At 32.3% G+C, this 14274-nt stretch overlaps 1 protein-coding gene across 3 annotated transcripts in view; it reads right to left on the bottom strand.

Moving 5' to 3' along the window:
- Window positions 1–14274, bottom strand: part of LOC131673386 (alpha-catulin) — a 93872-nt gene that overhangs the window by 78583 nt on the left and 1015 nt on the right. The window lies entirely within an intron of this gene.

The raw sequence follows: 14274 nt of genomic DNA, 5'->3' as shown, positions 1-14274 counted from the left end.
ATTTGAATGCTCACAAGGAATCTTCATTTCTCACGGAAAAATCCGTTGGTGAATTCGCAATTCCGACGGGCGAATTTTGTGAGAGTATTTGAAGAGGTTCACGTGTTTGCTCGCCTAAACCATTCCGACGGCGTAATCTTCGCGACCTAGGGAAACGACGCTAATCCTATACCTGGAGCGTTAGAACAAATCTTTTGAAGCGTCAATTTTCGTTGGATATATCCCTCACAGCAGTGTGAATGCTAAATGGAATTAGCGCAGTAAAAGCACATGTGGAATATCTTCAAATGCTTGTGCCGACGCTTTCAGCAAAGTTATCCCGTTTGCATTCTAATCAATGATATTATTTAAAAGAAAACAAAGGAAATTTAACTTAATTCTTGACTTTTTTTTGTACTCTGTGCAATGAACAGTAAAAACAGAAAATTTTCCTGTGAAAAGGTGGTCAAGACATTGCTTGTGCTATTTGGTTAATGAAGCGCAGTAAGCTATTGCATCGAACGGTCATATCCTGCCGGTAATATCTGTGAGTGTCGTTCACGTCACAACCAGATATTTGAATGCGGGCCAATTTATAAGAGTGTAAGTAAGAGGGAGTGATGGTAATTGATTATACCGACAATTCTGCCAATTCCGTCAGGCGTCCGCTCCAAACGGTAAAACTGCTGTTTATTGACTTTTAATGGTCCAAGCTACTACTGTGATGATATTTGAATGCTAGTTTTTGTATTTATTGCAAATAATTATTCCATTTACGTCTTAATGTGATGGTTCCATTTTTTACTATTATTATTTATTATATTGTTTTTATTTTTAATAATTTAAAAATTGTTATTGTGAAAGAAGAGCGAATAAATTATTGTATATTTGCACTACTGACAAATATTCTATTAAATGAAAGTTCAATCCAACAATGACAAAGATTACGATAAAAATTAAATCTTTAAAAAAAATACAACGAACCTGTGCTAATTTAACTTTTTTAATTTTCGTATTATATTTATTTTCTAATTATTTTAACAGTACGATTTATCGCTATGATAAGTCTTGAAGTATTAAACACTATTATGTATTATAATCTTATTAAATTTATTGTCCTCATCTTACTATTATAGATAAGATATGATATCCTGATTTTAGAAATACAGCATCAAAAATCTCGAAGGTAAATATGCATTTTACTTTATAGTATAATTTTATAATTTTAAAGAACATTTGCAGCTAACATGAAAGATGGAATTATATATGCAGAAGATTATGTACGAAAGCAGTGATACGTAATCTTAGGTATAGCATTTTGAGATTGTGCATAATAGTATTTTACACACACACACACACACACACACACACACACACACACACACACACACACACACACACACACACACACACACACACACACACACACACACACACACACACACACACACACACACACACACACACACACACACACACACATATATATATATATTTGTTTTTATCATATATTGTATATAATTTGTGTTCACGATTCAAATGGAAGGCAAATATGAGTCTTATTCATGATACTCAGAACCATGGTTTGCAAGTGCACAAGAACTTCATGCCACCTAAAAGTAATGCTCTTTTATCTGATGCTCGACAAACAACTGTGCAGTCATATTGATTTCGAAATAAAAGCTATATATAGTGAAAAACCATTTCTCGAGTAAATAAATTCTTATTTCTAAATTCAAATTTACTATAGCTTTTTTCTCTCGTATAAAAGTTGTCCTGGATATAGCTACTTAAATTTCAAATGATTCTTTTTTGAAACTTCCTAATGCATTCGAAAATGGTGGAGGATTCATCTTTCTCGTTCCAAACTTTTTCTTCCACGTGGAAAAACAAAGATGCGTTGGAAACTCGCAACATTCAGTCGGTTACTAAACAAGAAGAATATTCAAACATTCCGAGAAATTAGCATCTACATATAGCTGTAATTCTGTATGTTGTACGGAAATTCTACGGGCGAGAAATTAGATCCCAAGATGTTTTATCGGAATCGTACGACGAGTGGAGAGAATCAATATTGCAGAGCGACATATTTCCATCACGTATATAAGACGGACAAGGAGAATTTTTGATGAAAACACATGAATACATGGAGGTCAGAGATTCTTTATTTTCTATGAAGCTTTAACAAGCAAACCTCTTTATATTATACTAAGATATTGACTATTCTAATTCGGAGCATTTTATTTCTCATTTTTGAATTGGTCGAACTACTGAAACGAAGTAATTCACTTTCATAGTTGGATGTCAATGCTATGATCGAAATGAAAGGTATCACTTAACCACGAACAAAAGTTGCGATCATTCATATTAAAAAATGAAAAGAATAAAAGTGACTTTGTATCACGTGCATACATATCCCATCTATAGTCTACAAAGCTTTTATTATTTTTAAAACTTTCATCAACACACTCACGTTTGCCTTGAAGCACAAAAAAACAAAAAGAACTGTCTTTCTGACTTGTTCACGTGAGAAACCTTGGTTATTTTTAAAGCGCGCGTCCGCGAAAAAAAAAAGAAGGGCGCCCATTTAATTCTGAAAAACACCGAAACACAAAAGCGATATTCTCGCTTAAAAGCCTATCTACTGCATGTCTTTTCTGGGTAACCTTGTAAGACATGCTTCCGTTGTTTTGATCTTGTACCTACATATATACACAAGTTTCTTACGTTGGAAATAATGGAAGTGAGGATTCCTTATCTTTGTAGCTAGCCCTCGTACATGAATAAACGGATAAACTATTTGGTAAAAACACAGAAACTCTCTCTCTCTCTCTCTCTCTTTTTTTTTCGAGTGACTATTGAAATTCAAATTATCCGTAAAAATTTGCTATGTCACTCGTAATTTTAGGTTACTTAATAAGTTGCCAACATTCTGCAACCGAGAGAGGAAGAGAAAAGAACAGACGTAAACAGAAGCAATAACAACCATTTTATGAGTATTGAAGTGAATTTCGTTAAAGACGGTATAATGTTGCGGGGGGCTTTTTAGTGCGTTAAACCGCGCCACGTCAATAACCTTTGGCGTTGATAGAACCTCAGCACCGCGTTTATTGCGGCAACAGCAATGGCGACGTTTAGTGAAAACTTAACGATGCTTCATGAGCTATATCAGATTAAGTGTTCTGTATGATTGTTATTATCGCTTTGAAGATAAACGTTTTTTGCTTACATTAGAACATTGACTACACAGATACACTTGGCGAATGTTTGGCGTAACTTATAGGCATGTGCGCGCATACCCGCATAATAAGATCTACGTATTTGCAAGCTTATGCAACAATTGCTAAAATTGAATCTAACAAACGCTTGAAATTTCCATTCTTAAAATATACATCAAATAACCTTTTTGTGTAGGAAGGCGTCAAGTGCACCAATCTTTTGCTGTCTCGATTACTTTAAATACGACCTTCCTTTCTACTACTTCTTCTTTTTTGTTCTCGATGGAGCTGACATCTGCAAGACAGTTTTTTCAAACTTGTAGAAGCAAAGATCTTTTGTTCGATTCTGAATAAGATGGGAAAGTTGAATGTTACAGATGGTGCGTGTTGTTTCATTAGATTTCAAAGGATAAAAAATAAGAGATGTTTTTTTCTGAAAAAAAGAGTGCTTCTCTGACATTTTTAAGAGTTCAACGAGATTCATTCGTATTGGCTAAGCAACTTCAATGATACTTTTTTTTAGACAATCATTTTGTAGACAAATTAATAATTCATATTTCAAAACCAAGTATACACCTATGTCTTGAAAACACATAACCATACGAAGAAAAATACCGTCGCAACTAAAACATCGCCAAATAATAACCTTCGTGTGAGAATTCGGGCAGACATAAATCTACCCGCTCACGAATGGCTGTGATGACGGATCAGGCATATAAATCAGATACTCTTTTTCCCTTTTTTTAAGGATGGAAGGATATTAGTACTTTATGTGAGGGTACGTACGGTATTTTAGAATTTGCTGATTACCTATAGTTTGTTTCCCGGGGAAATATTAGAGATTTATAAAAGATTATATAAAAGATTTATAAAAGATTTATAATAGAATAATAGAATTTCTAGGAAATAGGTTCGTTTTCCTTTGTACTAGCTTACATGAACTGGCCTGATTGATACCAACCTTACCTACTGCTGGAGCAAATACCTTAAAAATACGAGACCCATCTGTCTCTTTTCGGCCAATATGAGTTTGAGTTGTCATGGCATTTTATTACGTACGTTTTTTCAAAGATAGTCGCAGTTGACATTCAGACTGACTGATCGTAAACAAACGGCAAAGCACAATGAGAAGAATGAGAGAATCACAAGTATTCAAGGATTGTCAAAAGCTCGATTGCAATGAACAAAAGCACAACCGGACAGGTAGCCACATGGAAAAGCAGGAAAAGAACAAGCAGTAATATCGCAAACGAGTCATCCATGCGCTTGCTTCGTGGGCGTGCGAGGAAAAAGAAGACAAAATGGATCAATAGTTTTTATGCTTTCGAATGGATTGTGTGTACTGTGTATTTCCAGCGATAACAACGTAAGATGCGTTTTTAAATAGAAAGCTCTGCGAGTCAACTGCTATTGGAGTCTCAGGCACGCAGAGATTATTTATAGACTAATGTGTCGGGCTCTATAACGGTGAAAAGGTCAAAGCTTTTCTGCCGTGAGATCTTTCCCGTGGAACGACGTCAACTGGAGGAAACTGTGCTATCATGGGCTTTGGATTACTTTTTTCTTCTTATGCTGTGATTAATCCGCAAAAGGATGGACGAAGGAAGTAATTATTTGCAAGAATATTTTATGTGTTATGAAGCTTTCTTGTGTGTGCTTTATCAAGACCGTCTGGGGGAGCCTCTCTTATTCTACTTTTTTCCTTTTTGTTTTAGTTATATTTAGATTTAATATAATAACGTGCGTTTACTTTTTGAGTCGCAAAAAAGTCATCGACATCAATTTGGCTCAGGTGGCGTGGTGTTGCCATATTTCAAAATAAAAATTTTATTCTCCGCAAATTTAATGCAATTTCACAAACATGAAAATTATCGTGAAAATTTAATCTTTTCGTTTTATGCAAAATGGAATAAAGAAATTCGTCCATTCCTACAGTTTTTTACTAAAAAATTGTAAAATCTATTTTCTATTCAGCTGACCAAATGAAAATTGAGAGACAAGTCAAAAATCGCAAAATCTGGGCAATAAAAGAATAAAAAAAGAGTAGGAAGTATTGCCAAACGTATTCATGTATGTACTATTTTTTTTATCATCTAAAGAATGACCAGGATAACTGTAAAAAAAACAGAAGCAGGCATCGAATCTTGGGACTTGAAAAAAAGTATGTAACTGCATGTTGCATTAGATGCATATAGATACACGAAAGAATGCATATCTTGCGCATATTTATTTAATATGACTTCTGTTTTTGAAATTAACGTTTATAAACTAATTGATTATTTTCGGCAGATTTAAACTGTGTTCCAATGAATTTTGAATATTGTACTATTTTTTACTGATGTATCTTAATTTTTTTTATGAACGAATAATTTATAATAAAGTTTCAACTATTTTCTCTGATATTTAAGGATTTTACTCACAAGGAGAGTGTCAACGTTGTAGGACACGAATCTTGATGAAACTTTGCACACACCTTTTTTAATTGAAAATATTGGACATGCGTCTCTCAGTTCCTCTGAATAGATTTTTCTTCATCAATTATCCATATATATTAAATTTTCGCTATCCAGCCAATATAGTGATTATTATGTTGTTTTTATAGGCTAGAAAAAGTTATTTCCAAAAGTGTTGTACATGTTTACGATGTATTTCTTTTACGTCGAATACAATAATACTATTTATTTTTGCATTGTTCAAATGGGAAAAAAATTTGTCTAACATTCATAAAAATGTTACAATCATCCAACATTTTTTAAGTGTTCCAGGTATATATTATCATTTCTTTAAATATTGGAGCTGATGATTGATTGTATTTTTACATCATATATTGATGTTAATTGATCTTCTCTTTGTTTAAAGTATGTTGAATTGTAAATTTCTTTGATTAAAATTTTTGTTTGTGTATGAAAATAAACATTTAAAAGTTGAGCATAAGCTGTGCAGCCAGGAGGAATAAATTTCACTGTACAACTTTGATTACCGTACTAGTGAAAAAATTTTTCTTATAAATTTTTATTTTTCAGTCCACCCCAGGTATTCAAAGGTAGCAACAGAATATTAAAAGTATATGAACGAAACAAGACCGATGATAATTTCCCAGATTTCGAGCAAGTTATAAAAATATTTGAAAATTCCTTAGTCATTGCCTTTATATCTTTCACAATTTTTAGCTCGTATACACCATTGACCTCTTGCAAACATATGAAAACGTTTAGTAGAAATTTACCTGCTGTAGTAATTTATATTAAATGGTGTAGCTATGGGTCACTTTATTGTAGTCATCAAAGTATATTTCTATAGTTTTCGTACCAGCAATTTTGAATGTCCTATTTACATTTGGTCTGTATTCGCAACCCGTTTGATCTGTATTGAAAATATAGCTCTTATCCGTACCGTTTATTGTATTGCAATACTCATCTTGGAATTTTTCAGCTATTGAAAATATTTCTGTAATTCACTTATTTTCTCAAGATTTTACATATCTCGTTACTTTTCTTTGCTTTATTCGGTAATATTTTTTTAATCTGTTACTTACGATAAGATAGCACTGAATTAGGATTTATATTAAATTAAATTGCATAGCACCTTGCAATACCCATTCTTGTAAGTTCCGAGTACTCACAAGAAGTTTTCCTTTTCTGTGGCATCTAAAAAATATATCCATTTGCTTATGAATTTCTGTTTATCAAATTGAATACCTCCTTTTTGAATATCTTTTGCCCATCTTTTGAGTAAGTCTAGTTTAGTCAAAAAATGAAATCCTCTCCGTTGCAGAGAGGTAAAAGCGACCAACCAGAGTTTTCTTTAGCTAAATTTGCATATTTAATGTGAATTTCCAATGGATCAGTTGAATAATCTTTTTTTATTTTTTGGTTTCAGGTTGATAATCACTCCCTTGACTGTCAACAAAGTCATCTATAAATGTACAAAAGCTAATATATAAGTTTATTCAAAAATTGTTTAGTGTGTGAGTAATTATTTGGTGGGTTTTACAAATGATATTAATTATTATGAAGACTTCACTTTTGTAATGTAAACCCACCTTCTTCTTTACTTTCTAAATTTTGTTATGTATAAAATTCTTCTGGTGTATATTGATTCGTATTGATTGAATTTACATATTCAACATCTGTATATAGATAACTATGTTCGTCAATTTTATCTAATATCAATTCCTTTTTTAAAGTCAATGTTTCAAAATAGTCTGATAGGTCTTACGAGAACTCTTCATCAAATTCGTATTTTTAATTTTCTAAGCAAACTTGTAAACACTGACTGAAAAGTTTTGAATTTGATTCAATATTTTTGTATTCATCAGCCATTTTCACGAACAGTTATAGTTAATTATAATCAATTCATGGAATCCTGATATAATACTAATTCTTTTTAATAATTAATTTATAACAACAATTTATAATACTTACTACAGTTTATTTGACGAAAACATCTTTGAAAAACCTTTCACGAAGCGCAACATAATCTTGAATAATCACTTTTCCGTTACTATTAATTACATATTGAATTTATTATTATAGAAATATTATAGAAACCTGTACCAAATTTATTTTTGGTAACTTTTTGGGTTTTCTAATATATAATATTAATATTAACCCTTTGACTGCGGCGCGCTCTCGGACGAATCCATTTATATGGGCGGCGCGTTTTTCGCTCGTCAGTCGCTGCGACTATTGACAGTGACAAAAACAGTACTCGAAAATTTGATGCAATTCTTAGAGTTTTTAAAAAATAATGGCAAAAAAATTAAAAATAGAGAGCGTATATATACGCTTTTCGTAAAAATTAATGGATTTGTGAGGGCGTATATAGACACCTTTAGCAGTTAAAGGGTTAATAATTATCTACTCACAATTGGTATAAAAAAATTTCAAACATTCAAAATAATGACAGTTACGAACAATGGTTTCACCTATATTAGTGATTCAACGATACCGGTCAGGTGGACAAGAAAGGAATTTGACATGAACCCGACAGTTCGATATTCAACATGCTTAAACTTTCAACTTGTTTCTTAAATTAAAAAGTCATTAAGAGATTTCTGTGTGTTTGTTATAATTTATTTTGCAAAAAAAGTAGGGTAGATTCCAGTGTGAGCTTCGTTCGGAGTTGAGACAGATGGTGTACAAAATACAACCTAAGTATGTTTTTATGTATTTGGACCTGTTGAACACTAATTTTGAAAAGAGCTTGACAAAAAATGGACAGGTAACTAATTATCAGCACTTTAATTGTTTAAATAACTATAAAAGTTTATTTATAATTTAATATTTTAGAAAGAACAACAAATTTGAAAAATATTAAATAGAACATGAGATATGGTGATTTTAATTGAATAGTTGCGTTGGCCACTAAAGTCATTCTCAAGCACATTTTTCGATGCGTATTAAATCAGCACATCTCGAGTTCTCTTTAATACTTTCATATCTAAAAAAATCTATTTTCAGAATAGGAATACAAATAAATTATAAATAATTGAATTGGAGCAGTGTTTTATTTCTTAATTTATTTAACGTGAAGAAACCCTCATTGTTAATGATTTGGGATAATTTAGAATATGAAGTATAAGTAACGTATTTAATGATTATTTTAACGGTTTTGAAAAATTTTATCATCTTTAAAGCTTTCATACTTTTTTCCTATTCTGACTTAAGTATTTTAGAGATAAAAATAAAAAATATTTAATATTTGGGGTCTGCAATGGCTCGGTTGGTAGGGTGACGGGACTCGCACCCGGTCGACCTTGGTTCGATTCCTAGTGCCTGCTGATTAATACAAACACCACTGAAAAAAGTTTCACATGCTTTGTTCTCAAGCATATTGCAAGCCTCTGTCGCTGATTAGCACTGATGGAACATAAATAGAGCGATGTTAAAAAAAAATTAAAAAAAAAAATTATGTATTACAAGTTTTAAACAAAATTTTGAGTTGTTCTAAGATTGGCGTCAAATCAATATTTACGATGTTTGTGGATAATGGTCAAAGGACGTTGGGTATTATTTTAAAGTCTACAAAATGTTATTTTCAAAAATATTAGATATATCATGAAACTTACCCTGTCAAGCACTAGAAGCAAAAAACTACAAAAAAATCGCTAAAATACCGTTAAAAAATTTAGTTTTTCGCTTTTAGCGATTGACCATTATATTCTAAGTAATAAAAATACATTGAAAACACGTATCACATTTTGGAAATAACTTTTTATAGTTTTCAAAAATAACATAGTATCCGCTACGTCGGTCGAATAGCGAAAAATGAATATACATAGATTGATGAAAAAAGGCCCGTTCAGAGAAACTGAAAGATATTTGTCTAATATTTTTGACTAAAAAAGGTGTGTGCAAAGTTTCATCAAAATCCGTGACTCACAAGGTTGACATTCTCCTTGTCAATAGCTTTGCTGAACTCATAAACTTAAAGATTCAATTAGTACGTATGCTAATTTAATAATTTTATGAGATCCCAATTCATTCAATAACTTCTGATTGCTTAGTTAATAATATTCCACAAGCTTTTCCTGATCGGATTAAATTTCATGATTAATTAATTGCACCTAGTTCGTTTTCCATCAACTTATTATTTTCATAAAATGCCACGTTAATTGAAAATAATTTATCAATGTAAGCTACTTCGATCTCTGCTTAACCTGCAAACATCATGACATATTATCAAAATTCATTTGAAAGCACAAACACCAATATTTTGATTTAACTAGGCTACATACACATACAAGAAAAATCAATATGTAGTCAGTTACAGAACACATTTTATATCTTAATGAGTTCTCGTGAACTTTCAGCAACGTGATTAAAATCGCAGTCGCGAAACTTTTTTTGACTCTAAGCGCCTGTACACTTTCTGTGTATGTATGTGTGGGTTCTTTGAACTGACGGTGATGACGACGATGACGTATTATACGCTCGCGTGTGTTTGTCAAAGCGGAAACACATCCTCGTCGAGCTGTCGAAATTTTCTGACGCATATTCAGTAAAAAGGGGAGTGCGCAAGCTCTGTACAATTATTTCGTTTTGTTTATCCTTGTATATGTACATTTCTCTTTGAGCGTGTATGTGACTGTCTGACGATGATTTTGCCCATTTTTAAGGTTCTCAATTTGTGGTAAGCAAGTACCACAAATGAGTAATGGCGGGGGGTGGGAGCTCTCTTTCAGGAATAATGCTAATGTCGCGTAAAATTTAATATAAATAGTTTATACGTATATAAAAATAGGAGACGGTTGACCAAGTTTGGCACGTAAAGTAAATTCGAATGTTTTTATGGCTTTTCCCGCGAAAAGCTGATTGATGTGTTAATTAGTGTATTCTACATTTTAATACTTTGCTACATATTAATGACTAATTCACTAAAATAAAACTTTGAATACTAAAACATACATGAGTTAAAATACTATTAAACGAGCTGTTCATAAAATGGAAAATAATCGTTTTAGTATTAGCTTACACAACGGTGTATTTTAAAGTATACAGTAGAAGCCCAAGCTTCTTTTGTTTTACCCTGTCATTTTCTCTGGGTTAGAAAGTGTTATTTTATTAAGTAAAGTTTACGGAAGAGCACACTAATTAAGCAGTGTAGCACATTCTATCGGATGCTTATCGATCTGTTCTAGCAGTTCACGCGACATCTCATTTACAAAACAATTTTTATATAGCTTGGAAAGTAGCTGAATCGAACGATCAATAAACAAATTTTTTTTATTAGTTTTATTTATTGTTGCTTCTTTTATTGGATATTAACGAAATATTCAAAGTATTCAATGTAATTATAAGTAGAGTGTTTGGGTTATGTTTCGATTTTCTCTGACATGTGCGTGAGCGCTTGTGTTTGTGGAACCCAAGAAAACCTTTCGTACACATATTGGGTAAAACTCAAAAGGAAAGATTTTTCTGTGGGATTCTCCACACGTATCGTAGAACCGACGGCCTAATTGTCGTGAAATCCAGCTGTGAAACAGCCGAAAGAGCGGCTACAATGACGACGGGACCAGTTCTGTATAAGAGTAATTTCATTGATCGTTCGCTAATATAGGTGGGCTTTTACCCTCTCCTCACCGTTCGAGACGCTGAACTCGCGCGATGTCTCGTCTCTCTTGACACTCACTCGCTACCTAACCCTTACGAGTAAAATAACAGTGTCTCAGCTTCACCGTCGGTTCGATATTGTTCAATGTGTTCTCATTTATATATTTAAATTGATTCTTAGTTTAACGCGCTACTACTTAATTAATTTGTTAATGTTTATGTTCGGGTGTGCGTGCGTGTATTGTCTGAGGGCTGTACCCTCCTCCTATCCACAGTGCTGTATCCTGCTGGACTACTGCTCAGCTTCATTGTGTCCAGTGCGTCGTCTACATGTCACTGTGTTGTAAGTGCTTTAGTTTAAGTTCGATTAATTGTAAGTTTAGTTTAAACGGCTTTTTCCTTCACTCACAGAGTGGAGGTTTTTATGCCTATCTTTCTTAGTGTTCAATATACGAGTACATTGTTTTATCATGCTTTCAAAATTTTTCTATTTTATTTATTTTTTTGTCCACACACACACACACACACACACACACACACACACGCACGCACGCACGCACGCACGCACGCACGCACGCACGCACGCACGCACGCACGCACGCACGCACGCACGCACGCACACACGCACATACACAAAATTAATTAATTATCGGGATCGAGGTCAACTCACGAAAGTTAAATTCAAAACATAGAGTGTTATAAATATATCTTTAACTTTCAGGTGGCCGGGATGATGCCGATCGGCATTACTCTGAGATGGATCCATATTTCTAGTCCATTTGGAAATTTTTCTCAGAAAATTTTTTGAAAAGTACGACTTGGACACATTCTAAAATCCCGGCCGTCTGCTGGTTAAACTAAAGTCAATTATAAATACTTTTATTTGTTTCATGAATTTGACTATTTTGATAAATTTGTTGTATATGTCTCTATATATATTCTATGATATGAAAAGTATGATACTAATACACAATCCTTGTGGTACTCCATTATCTCTGTATATTGGATTGGAGTAAACATTATTTAATTTAATTCTTATCTTTCTATTAATATGTAAGTTATTTATAAATTTTAATATGTTCCCTTTGATGCTTGCTTTTGCGAGTAGTTCTATGATTTTGCGTCTCCATACTAGATGGTACGTTTTTTTCATACCAATACATAAAACTATAAGATGTTGATTATTATTGAAGGCTTTACAGATGTTAGCTAATTTTATCACGTTCGTATTTGTCTGGTTTTAGAATAAAAATAACTTTGGGTTGATTACATATTTTTGGAAATACTTATTTTTTCTATCTTATGTTGTATATAAACACCAAGGACTGTTTGGTCTTCTCTAGCAGATGTTTTATTTATAAATTTGGAATAGTATCTGGTCCTGAGATTGTATTCTTACCATTTATCATTATCGTATTTAATTCTTCAATTGTTATAACATTAAACGGTTCAACGTCACCTATAAATAGATTTGAGTTAATTTATATTTTTTCACTGTTGATTTTATGTTTGAGGAATTCGAGCATGTAGTCTGTCGCTTGAATTTTTGGCAAAGTTTATAACGATTATATTTAATATATCCTGATCATTATTCAGTATTTTTCCGTTTTTAATTAAAGTGGATGAGAGCAGCGGTTTCGCCTTTTAGTCGCTTTGATTTTTTCTATATTTTATACGTTATTGTTTGTTGATTTACTAAATGAAAAAATTGATCCACGAATCTTTTCTTGCTTTTTATATTAATTCCTTGGCTTGTGCTTTTCTTTTAGATTGTTCATGTTTATTTTCGATAGTATTATGTATTTTATATATCAGTAGAGTTCTTTTTCTTCTTTTTGAAAGCTGTTTTGTATTTTTTATTCCATCGTGGAGTATATTTTTTGTAAGTAGTTATAGTTTTTGGTATGTTAGTCATAGCTGTTATTAGTGTAATTTGTGAAAGTTTGGAATAACGTTAATGTTTTATTGATAAGTGCTACTTCCTTTTGTTAACAATTCGTTAGTCATGTTAAATTGGTAGATTACTTTATTTTCTATCAAGTTTTGTTATATTGTTTTGTGTTATCTAGTTGAATATAATATAAACTTTCTTGAAAAGTCTTCTCTTTTATTTCCCTTCATGATTATAGCTGTGTGTTTAATATTATCATTCTGCAGTTTTGGCGTACTTAATTTTGATAATGTATAATGTAAAATAATTGTTGAATACATTCTTTTGTATTTGCTCCTATTAACATGACGAGTGGATTGGTATTTATCGAATTCTATGTCAGCTAAAGAACCCTTAATTCAATTTTCGATCAGCAACGTATCCGTCTTGTTTGTATATAAAAATAGTTGAGAGAGACTATCATGACTTAGATAAAATAATTGAATTCGTCATAATGCAATCATCATATGTCATTAGGTTTCGAGTAAACTTGCCTTCTGAAGCTAGCTACATGATTATAGTCGTCTTTATCTATATGTTAACTTTAATTATCCACCATAAAATAAATCCACATATAATTCCTATTTAATCTAATATATTTTCTAGTACATCGTTCGGTATGCTTAAAGATACATTTCAGAAAGTAACACTTTTGAGTTTGAATACAAACCGTTTTAAATTTACCTTGTGATTGTTGATTACGGTGATTGAGTTTTGGTATGTAATTTCGTCGACAAATTTTGTTAAGCAAGTGTGTGTGTGTGTGTATTCTGTTGTTGAAGATGTGGGAGAAGAAAATAACGTTCTTAGGTTATATCAGATCATCGATTGTACATGTGTAACTGTGAGCGTCAGGTCGCCCATGCAATTGAGTATGATTCCTCGGTCTGTTTTGGAGTACTACTCTTTTTTGTAGTGGCAGCATAACTTAGGTTGAATAAGCGTTTTGCGTGAAATGTGGATATTTCATTTGTTAGTTTTTCACCTTCGATCTACTAGGTCATGATATTTGCTTAACTATAGACTCGCGCTTTTTACTCGTGAAAAAATCGGGCTATGCCTTACTCACTACTAATGTATCTGTTTAATTATA

This window comes from Phymastichus coffea, unplaced genomic scaffold (genome assembly GCF_024137745.1).
Source record: "Phymastichus coffea isolate CEN01 unplaced genomic scaffold, Cenicafe_Pcof_1.1 PCOF00175, whole genome shotgun sequence".
NCBI classification, from domain to species: Eukaryota; Metazoa; Arthropoda; class Insecta; order Hymenoptera; family Eulophidae; genus Phymastichus; species Phymastichus coffea.
This window is presented reverse-complemented; position numbering and strand designations above follow the sequence as displayed.